The 16,272-nt window shown below is 46.5% G+C and overlaps 1 long non-coding RNA gene across 1 annotated transcript; it reads right to left on the reverse strand.

Annotated features, from left to right (window-relative positions):
* Positions 1-1,509: 1,509 nt before the first annotated feature.
* LOC117072540 lies at positions 1,510-10,935 on the reverse strand. Its single transcript, XR_004432835.1, has 5 exons — positions 9,540-10,935; positions 8,803-8,922; positions 8,250-8,465; positions 6,838-6,960; positions 1,510-1,693 (listed from the first exon to the last, which is right to left on the reverse strand). It is a non-coding gene; the product is annotated as an uncharacterized LOC117072540 (long non-coding RNA).
* Positions 10,936-16,272: the final 5,337 nt, after the last annotated feature.

A 16,272-nucleotide genomic window follows, 5' to 3' on the forward strand; every position in this document is an offset into this window, starting at 1 on the left:
AATAGAACTCTTAAATAGTAATTGATAGCACTTTACCTATTTTCTTGATAAAAAATTCTAAAAGAATAAAAATAATTTCCTCCTGCCTTCATATTATAACCAGAATAGTTGAAATAATATGCTTCAATTGATAGTAAAGTAGCATTTACGTTTTTGGATCAAAGAAGCTAAGCCAGCACTAAGAATTCTGTTACTATTCCTCCACTACATTTCAGAGTTATTTCTTCATCCCTGAACAAACCGCAATAATGAGTCGGCTAGGTCCATTTAGAGTATGAACCCAACCCTAAAAGAAAGAAGGTTTCCATTGGTTACACATTTTAGAAAATTATTGTTATCTTGGAACATCTGCAGTCTAATCTCAATAAATTTCAAACAAGGGCACTGAGACCCCAGCTAATAGAACTATCTAATTCAGTATATTAAGATCCCAAAGATCAATGGCAAAGCATTGGCTATTTTCTGTACTTTGTCCAATAATTAAAATTTGGCCAGGCTTGTTGTTCGTAGCAGGAGCCATGTATGGTTTTGTGGTGTTTTGTGACATCTTAAGGGCTAGAGTGGACCTTGTCCTTATATCATGATCTGCTAAGCAATTCACCAACCATACTTCTCCACCTCAGTCCTGATTTTGGCCTCCTTAGGAGAACATTGAAAACATGATTGGCAGTAATGTGTGTTGACTTACTTAAAGATGTTACAGGAAAAATTATGCTTAAGAGTAGTTAGAGGGAAATGTCTTTTTGAGTTTGTTTCCTAAGCCCCAAGCTATTCAGCTGACCTTATTATGTCTCTTTACCTTACAGTATAAAAGACGAAATGTGTATAATGGGAGACAAGAGATATGGGAGGAGAAGATGAAGAGACTAATATTAATTGAGCCTTTTTAGTAGGGACCCGCCTTTTACTAGAGTCTGAGCACTCCTCTCCTCATACATTGTCTCATTTAACCAACTCTCCAAAGTAGTATCTGTTCTGTTTTATGGAAAGAGCAACTCAAAAATGTTGCATTGCCAGTAAGTGGTGCAGCTGGAATTTATCTGCCCCCAAAGCTTCACAGACTTGCTTTGAAGAAGACAGTATAATTCAAAGTACTTTCAGAAGGACACAGCAGTATACTGAGGTTAAAAAAAAAATTACTATTCCCAAACTGAGATCCTTCTGTGAGCTTTGTAACTCTTGTTTACCCTGGCAGTTAGTTGCAGTACTACCAAGTTGGCCATCAAGAACATTCTGGTCTCTTTAAGCTATAGTGGGAAAGCCAAGATATAAAAACATCAGCCATGGGAATTTTGAGACTAGAGTAGTTAGAAGCTAATTTAAGATCTCCATCCAACTCTAAGATAGTCAGGGTAACTGCCAGAAGAACCTCATGATCCCAAAGTGGGATTTTGCCCTAGTATAATGGGTTCATATTTGATTGGCTACACTTACCTATAAATCCTGAGAAGACATCAGAAAATAATTGGGCTAGAAAAACCTTACTTTAAAGCAAAACACAGAATCCAGGTAAGTGGGCTTACTGGGAAAGGCTTATGGCATGTTGCTCCCACAATGGAGGGCCTTCTGATGGCGATGGTTGGGCTCCTGCTCTCCTGCTGCACCACCATTTCTCCCAAGGCCTTGGTGTAGGTGTAAGTATTGGGCCAATCTCCGATCCGCTTGGGTGTGATCTCGTCAATAACAGTGTTGTCTGTAGATAAAAGGTAGTCAGAATAAAAAGAATTCTAGCAACATGTGTTAGACAATAGACCAAAAGGAAAATGTGAGACACAGTCAAACAAAACTTCCACCCTTTAGCCATGGTTCTGGAATTCAGAACAGTCACATGATACCAAGTTTGAGTGCCTAGCTGCTCAAAGTATGCATGAGCTCTTCTCACTGCTAAGCCCAATCTTATCAGTCAAATCCTGTGCCCTCCCATCCAGACAGGTAGGTAGATAGATGGATAGAATCAATAGCAATGCCACTTTATTACTACTAGTAGTGTAGGGCTATTAGTACTACTTTATTAGTACAGCTTTAGCGCTACTTTTACTTTACCAGTACTGATTACTCTGTAGTAGTACTAATTTGAGGTAATTACATACCACCTCTTTAATTCCTCTCCAACAAGCTCATAAGTACATTCATTGCACACATTTTTGAGTCCCAGCCATTCTCTCAGTAGTGTGCTGGATGCTGTGTTCAGGGAGTTTGAGGCTCTCATCCAAGGTGTTTCAGTGGCAGCCCTGTTCAGTGTTATCCCATAGAAACCCAGTGCAGTGATCCTGAAGACTTTAGCTTTACATTTAAAAAATTTCATTCAAGGCAAATCAAATCAAAGTGACTACTTTTTGCAGACTGACCATCTTTTTTACCAGTATTATGTAATGCATTTTGAAGGTCTGTTTAGAGCCTATGATAATAACTTGCTAATTATTTCCAGAGATTTTCAACGAATTCTGAAGTCTGTCAAGAGGGGTGATATAGCACTCTGAAACAGCTTCAAAATCATGAATATTGAATACTCCTACTTACAAGATGACATGTATCATGAATAACTGAGTTACCATAGCATCAGCCTAATCTTTCTTAAAAACATGTCAGAACCAGCCAGGCACAGTGGCTCACACCCGTTATCCCAGCACTTTGGGAGGCCGCGGCGGGCAGATCACGAGATCGGGAGATTGAGACCATTCTAGCCAACATGGTGAAACTCCGTCTCTATTAAAAATACAAAAATTAGCTGGGCATGGTGGTGTGTGCCCGTAATCCCAGCTACTCAGGAGCCTGAGGCAGGAGAATCACTTGAACCAGGGAGCAGAGGTTGCAGTGAGCTGAGACTGTGCCACTGCACTCCAGCCTGGTGACAGAGCAAGACTCCATCTCAAAAAAAAAAAGTCAGAACCATTTGATTGATAACCCCAAAATCTTTCTACACCTCTCTAAGAGAGCAAAAAATTATTGTCAATTAAATATCTAACATTTATTCTAGCTCAGATCTATGTGGTTAAATTATTAATATAACATAGCTTTTTAAAAATTAAGCTGTTGGAACATGCTAGTGTGCTTTTTCTGATCAACGTTGTACATTTATTTCTATTTTATACAACAGAACATACCTATACCATTTCGATTGTAGAAAATCTTCAGTGTTACCACCTTGCTGACATGACAAATTTTTGAACAACTAAGGTGTTCATGAGGTTAAGACTTATTCAGAATCACAACTCTCAATATTAACCCTCATTTGATCCTGGGGGAGAACTTGGGCATTGACCATTATGTTTCCATTTTTCTTGCTTTGCTTCTGAGTGCTGAGTGTGTTCTGGATACTCAAATGCTTTTTCATTTAAATTGAATAAAGAAAGATTGAGAGGTTCTAGAATTAAAAACAACTTAAACTACACAGAAATATCAAGGATATTTTAATTATATGGTCACCTAGCGGCTGGGAAAGAGTGTAGGATGCTGCAGACACCTCTCCATCTTCACAATAATCCTACCTCATTCCATTTCTGGGTCAACAGTGGATTGACTGACCTAAGACTATTTTCCCTCAACTGCAAAAATAGTTTATAAAAACCAGGTCTTGAGGGAATACAGCTTCATTTCAATACAGCTGTAAAGAAAAAATTCCTAGAAAACATCAGAGCCCAACAATGTGCTGGGATTGTATGTCACATGGCTAGCTAGTATCAGTTGCCGTCATTAATGTTGGGGTACCTGGAAGGGATAATACTTGGAGGGATGGGAGCCTCATAAAGCTTAGTGAGTTTGCTTGTATTAGAAAATGTTGGGTTTTGTTGTTGTTGTTCTTGTTGTTTGTTGTTGTTGTTGCTGTTTTGAAACGAAGCCTGTCTTGTCGCCCAGGCTGGAGCGCAGTGGCAAAATCTTGTCTCACTGCGATCTCCACTTCCTGGGTTCAAGCAATTCTCCTGCCTCAGCCTCCTGAGTAGCTGGGATTACAGGCACCCACCAGCACACCCGGCTAATTTTTGTACTTTTAGTAGAGACGGGGTTTCACCATGTTGGCCAGGCTAGTCTCAAACTCCTGACCTTAGGTAAGCTGCCCACCTTGGCCTCCCAAAGTGCTGGGATTACAGGCATGAAAACATTTGGTTTTATAGATTTCTAACAATGTACATGGAAGAAATTTTAATATTCTAGAGATGGCTTACCTCTGCTACTCTTAGCTACACCTGTATTCCACTGTTTTATCTTCTCATTCTAATTCTACTTGTGAAAATGGCAATAATTATATTCATTGTAAATTCTCTGGCTATTATGAGGGTAAACAGAAATATTCACAACTGCATTTAAGCTCTTTGATAAAACAAAATGAGCCAATAAACCTAAGGCATTCCTATTTTTAAATAAAACAACCAGAGAGCATCATATATCTGCATAGGTAATAGTTTTAAAATGTCATTTCTGGCCACATGTAGTAGCTCAAACCTGTAATCCCAGCAGGTTGAGAGGCCAAGGAAGGAGGATCACTTGAGTCCAAGAGTTTGAGACCAGCCTGGGCAGCATAATAAGACCCAGTCTCTACAGAAAGTTTTAAAAATTAGCTGGGCATGGTGGTTTGCACCTGTAGCCCCAGCTACTGAGGAGGCTGAGGCAGGAGGATTGCTTGAGCCTGGGAGTTGTAGGCTGCAGGGAGCCATAATTGTGTCATCATACTCCAGCCCGGGTGACAAGAGTGAGACCCTGTCTCAAAATGAATGAGTTAATGAATGAATGAACGAAACAAATAAAAAGGAATTATCATTTGTAATACAGCCAAAGAGATCATCTGCTAGCTCGTTCAGCCACTTCCTAGGTTCAGACACGAGATTACTGTAAACATGCACAGGCACTGGTTGGGCAATGCCCTTCTCAGGACTATTCACTCAATTCAGGGTTGCTGCTGTTATTCTCAATTTATTTTAAAAACAGTAAATAAGTTAGCAGGGATAAAAAAACACTATGTAAACCAAAATACATGTCTGAAATTAATCTAAATGTTCTTCAGTACACTCAGGAAGATATTTTGACTCATGGGTCTCAAATTCTAAACTTGAATTGCTTCAGAAGAAGCATAAAGTCATTGAAAATTTCAGAAAGCAGTATGTGTAGTCTACATGTGTACACACATAGACACATATACAGTTTCTTCTAAAGATGACTCTCAATTTTGGTTTCAAACTTATTGAATCAACATGATGATACACTAATAATTACATTATTTATGCATTTACTGATTGAAATACTAAGAAGCATACATATTTCCCCTCCCCCACGTTCCAATTTTCTTATGCAACAAGTTGGCAAGCCTAGACGTTCATCAGGAAGTCTGCTAGAGAGTAAATACTGGACACACTGTCTTATGATAACATTTGCTCTCTCTTTCTCCAGTCGGGATTATATAATTCACTTGACTGTTGTAGTTATCAAGTTGCATTTGCTTATGTGTCTGTCTCCCAATTGAACAGTGAGTCCAGGAGAGTAGGGATTATGATTTTTATCTCTGTGTCTAATCACTTTTCTGCCCCCAGGAGCCAGCTGCCTTATTCAGTAAATGGATGCTCTTTGACATGGTAATCTTGATTGGTCAATTTCTGTACTATATACAGTTTTGGGAAGCAGAGATGGACAATGATGAGAGAGTGGGTGAACTCAAAAGAAGACGAGGTTATAGGGAGAATGCGGGAAAGGAAGGAAGGAAGGGGGTATCTTTGTAGAGCAGGTAGCAAAATTGGAAGTCAAAGTGTCCAGTGGCAGTGGTGATAAGTGTTGACCAACCTCGGTTTGATGAAGGTGGTGTGAAAGTCAATTTAAACTTTTCACTGGGAAGCAAGGTATTTCTGAGTCTAATGCTTATGGAGAATTGGCCTCTGTATTTCCCTTCAGACTTTTAGGAAGCACCCAGCCTGTCCCAAACATAAGCCAGATCCTGAATGACCTGCCAATGGCCTGCCTATGTGAAAATTACCCAGTTTGATTAAGAAAAAACTTAATCATATTCTAGTTGTATATGTAGCCTGCTAACATCAAAGTACACAGAATTTTCATTTTTATGTCAGCTTAGCTGTCATTTTGAAGCTGTGCAATGATTAATTAAATTAAATCACAGGCTGGGCACAATGGCTCACGCCTATAATCCCAACACTTTGGCCGAGGTCAGGAGTTGGAGACCAGCCTGGCCAACATGGCGAAATCCCATCTCTACTAAAAATAAAAAATTAGTCAGGCATGGTGGCGGGCACCTGTAATCCCAGCTACTCAGGAGGCTGAGGCAGGAGAATCGCTTGAACCCAGGAGGCAGAGGTTGCAGTGAGCTGAGATCATGCATTGCACTCCAGCCTGGGCAACAAGAGTGAGACTCAATCTCAAACAAACAAACAAGAAGCACAAGTGCTAGCATCAGCTTTCAACATTCCCCTGGAAGAGATCAGCTTTTTTGGTGTTAACAACGTGTTCTATAGCACCAAGGCAAGACTATTGTCCACCGTCTGACCTCCTTTCATATCTCCCAGAGGGCTGTGATGAGGGCCACTGCTGCTGGCTGTGGGGGTCTCCATTTCCCTGCCTCTCACCCCTGCACCCTCAGGGCACATGGACCTTTCCTTTTTTACATGGCAGACTAGCTGTGGCTTCTGGTGGCCATGTCGCTTCAGAAGTGTGGTTTTTAGTAGGTACAGATATAGTAGGATCTGTCATTCAATTACAGCTTCTAGGAACTGAAAGATAGCAGGAGACAAAGAGAGCAGGAGAAAGAGGAAGCATAGGAATTAGAAGATAAATGATCTTCATTTCAAATGAAGACTGCTCAGTGAAAAATCTCCTTAAGGCACTATTTCCCAAACTTACCTGTTCATGAGTGTGAATTACACAGGGACCCTAGGAAAAATCCAGGTCCCTTGATGCTAATTTAGAACCACCAAACACATCTGCAGAGGTAAGAGTCTGGATAATCTGTGTTTTCAACATGCCCTGGAAATTCCAACAGTCAGGCAAATTAGGGAATCACTAATTTAAAAGAAGTTCACTCCATCAACTTAAGTCACTAAGATTTGAATATATCAGGATTAGCTCTCAAAAACACATGGCTTCTTGGAGTAATTGAATTTTAAAATTATTAAATCCCCTAATGCTATCCCTCCCCTAGCGCCCCACCGACAGGTTCCAGTGTATGATATTCCCCTCCCTGTGTCCATTTGTTCTCATTGTTCAACTCCCACTTATGAGTGAGAACATGTGGTGGTTTTCTGTTCCTGTGTTAGTTTGCTGAGAATGATGGCTTCCAGCTTCATCCATGTCCCTGCAAAGGACATGAACTCATGCTTTTGTATGGCTGTAGAGTATTCCATGGTGTATATGTGCCACATTTTCTTTACCCAGTCTATCACTGATGGGGATTTGGGTTGGTTCCAAGTCTTTGCTATTGGGAACAGTGCTGCAATAAACATATGTGTACATGTGTCTTTTAGTAGAATGATTTGTAATCCTTTGGGTATATACCCAGTAACGGGATTGCTGGGTCAAATTGTATTTCTGGTTCTAGATCCTTGAGGAATCGCCACACTGTCTTCCACAATGGTTGAACTAATTCACACTCCCACCAACAGCGTGAAAGCGTTCCTATTTCTCCACATCCTAATGTAGCACCGAATGTCGATGACAGGTTTATGGGTGCAGCAAACTACCCTGTCCTGTGTATACCTATGTAACAAACCTACACATTCTCCACTTGTGTCCCAGAATTTAAAAGTATAATAATAAAAAAGATTGACAATTTAAAATTTTAATACAAAATTAGGCTTTAGTTATTTGCAAAATACATTGTATTTTCAATGTGAAAAACAAACGATTATTGTATGTATTATCAATAGTTATATAGTTTCTCATAAAAATAACATTAAAAATGGAAAACTCTAAAAGAAAAATAATTAAATTCCTTTAGGACTATTTAAATATGTATCTGTCAATTTTAACACGAAAATTCTCTTACATTTATACATTCCACATTCTAATAAGGACTAATTGACATGAATTATGAGCAGTAAAGAAATACGTGTATGAGTGTCTTTATACTTATAGGTATATATCTGTTCCTGTAAAAATATCTCTTTTAGAGTCAGAAAATCTGTTTGGTCCCAGTTCTCACTAAAGATACTTAATAAACTTAATAAACTTTACTTTACTCTTAATGAGGTAAGAATGAGAACACAGGCGCCAGCAATGAGCTGGGGTTCCTCTGGCACAGGCTTCAGAGATCCTACCTTTAACATCCTCCTTTCATTTATTTGAGCCTGATAAGAGAGGAGTCTCTTGGGAGAGGAGCACGTATACAACTTGGGGTCAGACAGCCCACGGTCAAAGTTGAACTCCACCACTGTTCAGCTGTGTGACTTTGGGCAAGTGACTTTCCCTCTCTGATCCTCATAATCATTTTTGGTAAAAACAGCACAATGACAGGTCTATGAATATTGGAGGAGCTGAAATAAAAATGTGTGTCTTAGTTTGAGTTTCCTGGAAGTGGATCCTGAGGTAAAGATTCAAGTGTAAAAATTTTATCTGGAGATGACTCTAGGACAGCAATTATACTGCCAGTTCTTCCTTAGGGTACTAATTGCAGGCAACACCAGTACAGGAGTGGGGAACAGAGACAGGAATGGAATGCAGCAGTTAAAGGGACCTTCATCAAGAACGTTTCCACTGTGGGCAGCCAGGACTCAGCCTGTTGGGTACCTCTGAGAGACAGCACAGAACATATATCTCAGAGTCATCCCACCCAGAGCAAGGGAGTTCGGGGATTTATCCACTCATACCTACCAGTCACTCCTCAGGGCTTCTTCCAAGGGCATGATTCCTCCAGAATGCCCTGCCTGCACTGCAAGAATGAGACCTGGAGGGTCAGTGGCAAGGGCCCTGACAGCACCTCCAGCAATGAGCCTGGAGTGGAGAATTTCAGTCCCTCAGTGACACACACACACACACACACACACTCCCTCCCTCTCTCTCTTGCTCTCGCCCTCTCTCATGCACACATACATTCTTTCCCTCTCTCTCACATGCACACATTCTTTCTCTCTCTCTCTCTCACACACACACACCACACTCCAACACCAATACAGGACATATGTACATACACGTACATCCATACATGATTGTTACCCACTTAGATCCTGGTGAATCCATGGGATAGAAGATAAGGTGGGAATCAGAGGGAAGAGCAAAATTAAGGGGAGCGAAGGTCTTCGGAACAAAATGCAAATGCAGTCAGAAAATCAAGAGGGAAGAGGAGTGGTCTGGACACCAAATGCCTGCTGGGTGGCACCTGCTCTACACACACTGTCAGTCATTCCCCAAGCAGCCTCGTGGGGTAGAAGGAATTCCCCTCAACTTACAAATGGCAGAAATGTAATTCACAAAAGAAAACTGACTTCACTAACTGATTTTACTGCTTCTGGGCTCTGCTCCTTTGCTTGCTAGGCAATCATGGTAGAACTGACAAAAACATTTTCCCCCTTCACCACCTGTACCAGAGCCAATGAGAGGGGCTGGGGAACAGGCCATGAGGCCCTGCTCCCACCATTCAAGGGACCTTCCAGAATGTGGTCCCTCAGGACTGTTGCACCACGTGCTGGCAGCACTCCCGGTGTCTGGGTGTTTTGTGAAGTTGTACAGGATCCAGTAGAGGCCACTGGCTCTGCTGTCATATCCTAAGAGGCAGCCAGGCAGGCTTGTGACTCTTGGCTGCTTCAACACCAGAGGATGAACAGCGCCCATGCACTGAGGCTTTTGGGAGAATAGGAGGAGGGAAAGGAAGGGCAGAATGGAGTGACATAGGGTCCATCCACCACATCCCTGAATAGAAAGACCCCTGTTCCCACAGTAGTCCCACACTGCGAACAACACCGGCACTCATGAATATGCCAGCCTCCATTTCTGTGTCCTCGTCTGACAACTCCTTCCCATTTCCATCCTGGAGGCAAGACTCTGAACATACTAGCTCTGAGGGCACCTGAGTGTAACCTGAGACAGTGCCTGAAGACCTTTCATCCAAGCAGGATCCCTCGCTTGCCATCTCTAGACCTGCCCCACAAGCTCCCTCCCTGGTCTCCTGGCTCTTGTTCACTCCTAGGCAGCCTTCTACAGTCATCTCTAAAACGAATCTGACTGTCACTCCTTTATCCAGCAACTTCCATGGCTCCCCAGAGCCTTCCAGATCAAGTGCAAGTTCTTTCATCAGACGCTTGATCCCAAGCTCCATTCTACCTCCTGAATTAAGGTCCTGGAAAAGCCCGCCTTGCTCAGCACAAGTGCATCAATGAAGTCTGAAGCCTTGAACGTGGCCTTGGCCTTGAGGAAGTCTTCAACACCCTGGCTAGTGAGGGTGCGGTACTGCTCCAGGATGATGGTGTCTGAAGTTGTGCACCAAGTCAGAGGTCCTACAGAAGCATTGCTCCTCAGGAATGAGGTAGTACAGGATGTCCGTGCACAGGTAGATCTGCTGGTGCCGTTACACTATGAGGGCACTGAGCTCCAAGATGGCAGCAATATATTCACTGGCATTCCTGCAGGGTGAGGCTGGAGAGAGGAAGCAGCTCCACAACACGTATGAAACCCTGGAAGCCCTTCCCAGCCAAAATCTCTGGACACTACCTCCAGAAACGGGTGCCCTCTGAGCACACTTGTCTCTCTGTCTCCCACTCCGAGTTCCCTCCTGGCCCCACATGCCCCAGTCTGGACCAGAACTTTGAGCCCAGCAGGTGTTCAGTCCATGGTGTTGACTGCTCCCTGGGCCAGGAGAGCCCTTGGTGGCTCTGTGACTCCTCCTGTGGAACCACTGCCTCTGCCTCGGGACCTCCCGATTCCCATGGGAAGACCCCAAGGCTGTGGATTGCCCCACCTGCCCAGGGATCCTCCAACCCCCATAGGCCTTACTTGATGTCTTAGCCCTCCAAGAACATATGTTTCTCAGAAGGTGACTTATTTCCAATGCCATTTGTGGATGTTTCCTGGGGACCTCTTGCTGTTCTCCTTTATAATCTGGAGGTCAGGGCCAAGAGGAGAAACCAGCCCAACCTCAGAATAAACAAAAGGCTCACTGCCACAAATGGCAACCGCCAAACAGTCAGCAGTGCTTCTGGAAGGAAGGAGGCTTCATTCTGCACAAAGCTCCTTGTTTGGCTTCTTTCTGAATCCGGGGAGGGGTAGATACCAAGCCCAGCTTACCTGTGGTGTCTGTGTCTAGGATGTACAATGGGCCCCTGTTCCCACTGCAGGGTTGACGTTCCCTCCAGCTGGAGACCTGGGCTCCTGACACCGCCTGGCCTGTTTGTCCTGTGTTGGATGAGGGTGGGAAGCTGTACCTGGTATTTCCCTAGGCCCTTGGTTTCCACCATCTAGACATCCAGCAGGAGTGACCATGCCCAGCCCCACACCTGAAAGGGAACTCCCTCACAGAGCAGCCGAGACATCTACGGATGGAAGAGTGCTCAGTGAGACAGGCCACAGGGGTCCCCGGGGAGAGAGCTTGGTGAGACAGGCCACAGGGGTCCCCGGGGAGAGAGCTCGGTGAGACAGGCCACAGGGTCCCCAGGGAGGATCGGGGGTGGAGGATTCTGGAGGTTTCCAGCCTTGGGCTCTGTGGTTCCTCAAAGAGGTTAGGTCCACCTAGTACCAGGCCTCCCCTCCCATGATTCAAAGAATGGATGAGTGTTCAAAGTCAGGAACTCTGATCTGGACCTGTTTTTTCATTTACGTCACCAAGAGACAACCCCTAGCCCCTGAGCTAGGGACGGTCCAAGCTCTGGGATGACATTCTCCTCCAGCAATGTGATGTTTACAGGGACAGGTAGAAAAGCTGGTGACCAGGGCTGCTGTCCTCTGGGTAAGGACAGTGTGCCACCCACCCTCTGAGAGGCAGCTGGTGCCAGGCCACAGCACTGGGTGCCTGTACCCCTGGCTCTGCAGACACTGGTCATGGAGGTCCCTCCCTTTCCCCATTACCTTCTTGCTGCTCCTGGATTTCTTGTAGTCAGTAAGCACTTTGAGTCATTTTTCTGTGCATATGATTTTACATGTTTGCTTTCAGATGACACGCGATAAAGTATGCTGAGCTTCCAGGAATCCTGGAGGGGACCTTGGATGCGAGTCTTGGGCTCCAGGGCCCTGATGGCACTGACTCAGAAGGAGCCAGGGAAGGACAAACATTGGGGCTGAACTCCTATGACCCAATGGCCATTGGTGGCCTGGCCTTATAGTCCCAAGACACCCTGTCCTCAGGTCAGAGACACCATGGGCTTTGGTCAGGTCCCAGCCTCCCAGTAGTGTCCTGGCACTAGCAGGTGCTGACCCCTGAGCCACAACTGCAGTTCTGGGTTTGGGGTTTGGTAAAACCACCTCAAGGACAGAGTCCTGGGGTCAGATTTGGCAGGAACCATGGTGCCTCCCAGAGATGGTGTGTCACTCCCACTTGCCATGAAATGTGCACACAGGCTGTCCCCCTGTCCATCCCATCCTGCTGGACAGGATGGAGGAACTCAGAGAACAGGCAAGGTGGGCAGCTGTGGTGCAGGGAGAGGCAAGAACATGCTGGGAGGTCAGACCCTGTGAGGGCTGTGGAGGCATCAGGTGGAGTGGGCTCCAGGCACACCTTCAGTGCACTGGGCATGTCTCAGGCCAGGCTTCCCGGACCCTGGATGTGTGATGTGGTCACTCCCTGGGGGACTGCTGTCAGGTCCCAGCCACCCGCCCTGGGCAGCACTGCCTCATCTCAGGACTGGCCTTTCTGAGTCCTAAGACAAGACAGTGCTGCCCAGGCCTGACAGACTGGAAGGACCTGTTAAGTCCTCCATCCCTAGACCAGCCTCCCAACAGCAGGGACAGTCTCTTATCTTCACCTTCAGGGCACTGACTGATCCATCTCACTCTAAGGCAACCAAGGCGGAGCTGAGGACCTGCACCAGGCTGGAAGCCAGTCCCCTCCCCAAATGGGCCTGAGGGAAGCCCATCCCTGACCCAATCTGCCACAAGTTTCAGCCCAGGAGACACATAGGGAAGGGAGGATGGGGCCTCCCTGCTGGCTGACCCTGGAAAAGTGGGATCTGGGAGAAGAGGGAGCACAAGGCTGGCAGGGGATGCTCCAGGCCCATGGAGAGCTCAGGCTGCACCATGGGGCTGCCCCTCCTAGGCTGGAGGCTGTGCCCTCTACAGGATCTGAGAAAGTCCAGTCCTGACAGTCCTGACATGGGACAGCACTGCCCAGGATGGTTAGCCGGGGCCTGAGAGCAGTCCCCGAGGGAGTGACCATATCACCTGGCTGGGGTTCAGGGAGCCTGGGGTGAGACCCACCCACTGCACTGAGGGTGTACCTGGAGCCCACCCCACTTGACCCCTCACAGCCCTCACAGGATCTGACCTCCCAGCATGCACCTGCCTCTCCCTGCACCCCAGCTGCCCACACTGCCTGTTCTCTGGCTTCCTCCATCCTGTGCAGCCCATAGACTGTGACCATCTCTCTGGCCACTCTGGCCCTTTCTTTACCTTTGTCCTGTCAGAATCTCTGAGCAAGATCTCCCAGGTCCATCCACACACCTGCTTTGTCCACTTTTGACTGGGCCATTGGGCACCACTGGGCCATCCCAGCTGGTCCACAGGGCCCTCGATAATGCACAATACACCTGGCTTCTCCAAGCAGTGCTCAGCAGTCCCCACTGACCAGGTTCCTGCTGACCAGACTCCACACATCAGGTCTTCCCTAACCACACCCTCACTGATTAGACCTCCCATCACCAGGCCCCACTAATCATGCCCCCGCTACCAGGCACACAATGACCAGGACTCCACTGACCAGGACCTCACTGACCAGGTCTCACGGACCAGGTCCTTACTGACAAGGCCTCACTGACCAGGACCTTAATGACAAGGCCTCACTGACCAGGTTCTCACTGACCAGGCCTCACTGACCAGGACCTTACTGACAAGGCCTCCCTGACAAGGACTCACTGACCAGGTCCTTACTGACAAGTCCTCACTGACCAGGTCCTTACTGACAAGGCCTCCCTGACAAGGACTCACTGACCAGGTCCTTACTGACAAGTCCTCACTGACCAGGTCCTTACTGACAAGGCCTCCCTGACAAGGACTCACTGACCAGGTCCTTACTGACAAGTCCTCACTGACCAGGCCTCACTGACCAGGTCCTTACTGACCAGGCCTCACTGACCAGGTCCTTACTGACAAGGCCTCCCTGACAAGGCCTCACTGACCAGGTCTCATTGACCAGGTCCTTACTGACCAGGCCTCACTGACCAGGTCCTTACTGACCAGGCCTCACTGACAAGGTCCTTACAGACAAGGCCTCACTGACAAGGTCCCTACTGACAAGTTCTCACTGACTAGGTCATTACTGACAAGGCCTCACTTATCAGGTTCCACTGATCATGACCCCACTGCCTGACCCCACAGATGAGGCCCCACTGACCAGGCCTCCAGGGAACAGGCTGCCACTGATCAGGCCCCTCCTAACCAGGCCTGAGGTGACCAGATGCCCCTGATTGGGACCCTAATAAGTAGGTCCCACTGAACAGGCACCAACGGCTCAGGTCCCTGATGACCAGGTCACCCCGTCGACCAGTGCTACAAAAGCCACCACTGACCAAGTCCTCTCTGACCAGGCCCCCTCTGATTAGGTTCCACTGACCAGGTTGCCCTGACCAGGGCCCCACTGGCAAGGGCCTCACTAATGAGGACACACCCACCAGGCCCTGCTGACTAGGTCCCATGTGACCAGTCCTCCAGTGAATAGCACCCCTTGACCTGCTCACAAGTGACCCAGCCCATGCTGACCAGGCTACCACTAAGCCCCAGCTAACCAGGTCTCCACTGGTCAAGCCCCACAGCCCAGGTTTGCACTGACCAGACACCAAACAACTGGCTGCCAATACGTCCCCACTCACCAAAACCCCCACTACTAGGTCTCCCCTGAGACCCTCTCTAAGCAGACCCCTGCTGACCACGCTGCCACTAAATAAGCCTCGCTGACCAAGTCCCAACTGACTAGGTCCACTGAGCAGGTGCACGCTGATCAGGGCCCTCCTAACCACACCAGAAGGCCGAGTAGCAATGAAGTGTTTCATATGGCAGAAGTAGGAGCAAGACAGAGAGAGGAAAGAGGTGCCACAGCCCATTATACAACCGGATCACATGAGAACTCACTATCAGGAGATCAGCACCAAGAAGATTAACCATTGGTGAAGGATCCACCACACACACCACTGCCTACTGTTTCCAGGCAGAAGCCTCCTGCAGAGGCAGAGCCTCTTGGGAAACTTCTACTATGGCAGTGCGGAAGGAAAATATGGGCTTGGAGCCCCCACACAGGAGGCCACCATCTTCCAGACCCCAGACTCATAAGCCCACTAACAGCCTGCACCCTCAGTATAGAAAAGCTACAGGCACTCAACACCAGCTCAGCCCATGAGAGCAGCCATGGGGGCTAAAGCCTGCAAAGCCAGCACTGCCCTAGTAGAGGTTTTCCATGAGGCTGTGCCTCTGCAGCAGGCTACTCCCCCTTCCTATACCCACCATCCTCTCACCACCCTACTGACAACCCACTCCTACTGACACTACCCACATTTTTTCCTTCCAACCCTAACCCCGTTCCATCCACGATTAAATCACCTACCGCCAGGCCCCATCTCCAACATTCAGGACTACAATTCACATGAGATTTTGTAGGGAAACACAGCCAGTCCATATTATTCTGACCCCGACCCCTCCGAATCTCATGTCCTCACAGAGCAAAATACAATCATACCTTTTCAAAAGTTGCCAAAAGTCTTAACTCATTCCAGCATTAACTCAAATGTAAAAAGTGCAATGTCTCATCTGAGACAAGCCTGCAGTCTCATTTGCCTATGAGTCCCTGAATTTAAAAGGGCATTCTTTTCTTTCAAGATACAAGATGGTACAACCATCTTGTTGTACCATCCATTTGGTAAGCTTTCTCAATCCAACGGGAAGAAATTTCCCAGCAAAATAACACAGAGGGAAACACAGACCCAATGCAAGTCCAAAACCCAAGAGGCCAGTATCCATTCAGTCTCACAGCTCCAAAATCATGAAGATAACTCATTATCACAAGGACACAAATAAGGAGATTGTGTTTAATCATTTGTGAAGGATCCACCTGCCACCATCATTTTTCACCCCTCACCCCCAACATAATCCCCCCATTCTCCCTATCCCCCACCTTCCAACCCCCACTCTCCACCATGATTAAATCATCTTCCA

Source organism: Trachypithecus francoisi, unplaced genomic scaffold (genome assembly GCF_009764315.1).
Source record: "Trachypithecus francoisi isolate TF-2019V2 unplaced genomic scaffold, Tfra_2.0 Lachesis_group4, whole genome shotgun sequence".
Taxonomy (NCBI): Eukaryota; Metazoa; Chordata; class Mammalia; order Primates; family Cercopithecidae; genus Trachypithecus; species Trachypithecus francoisi.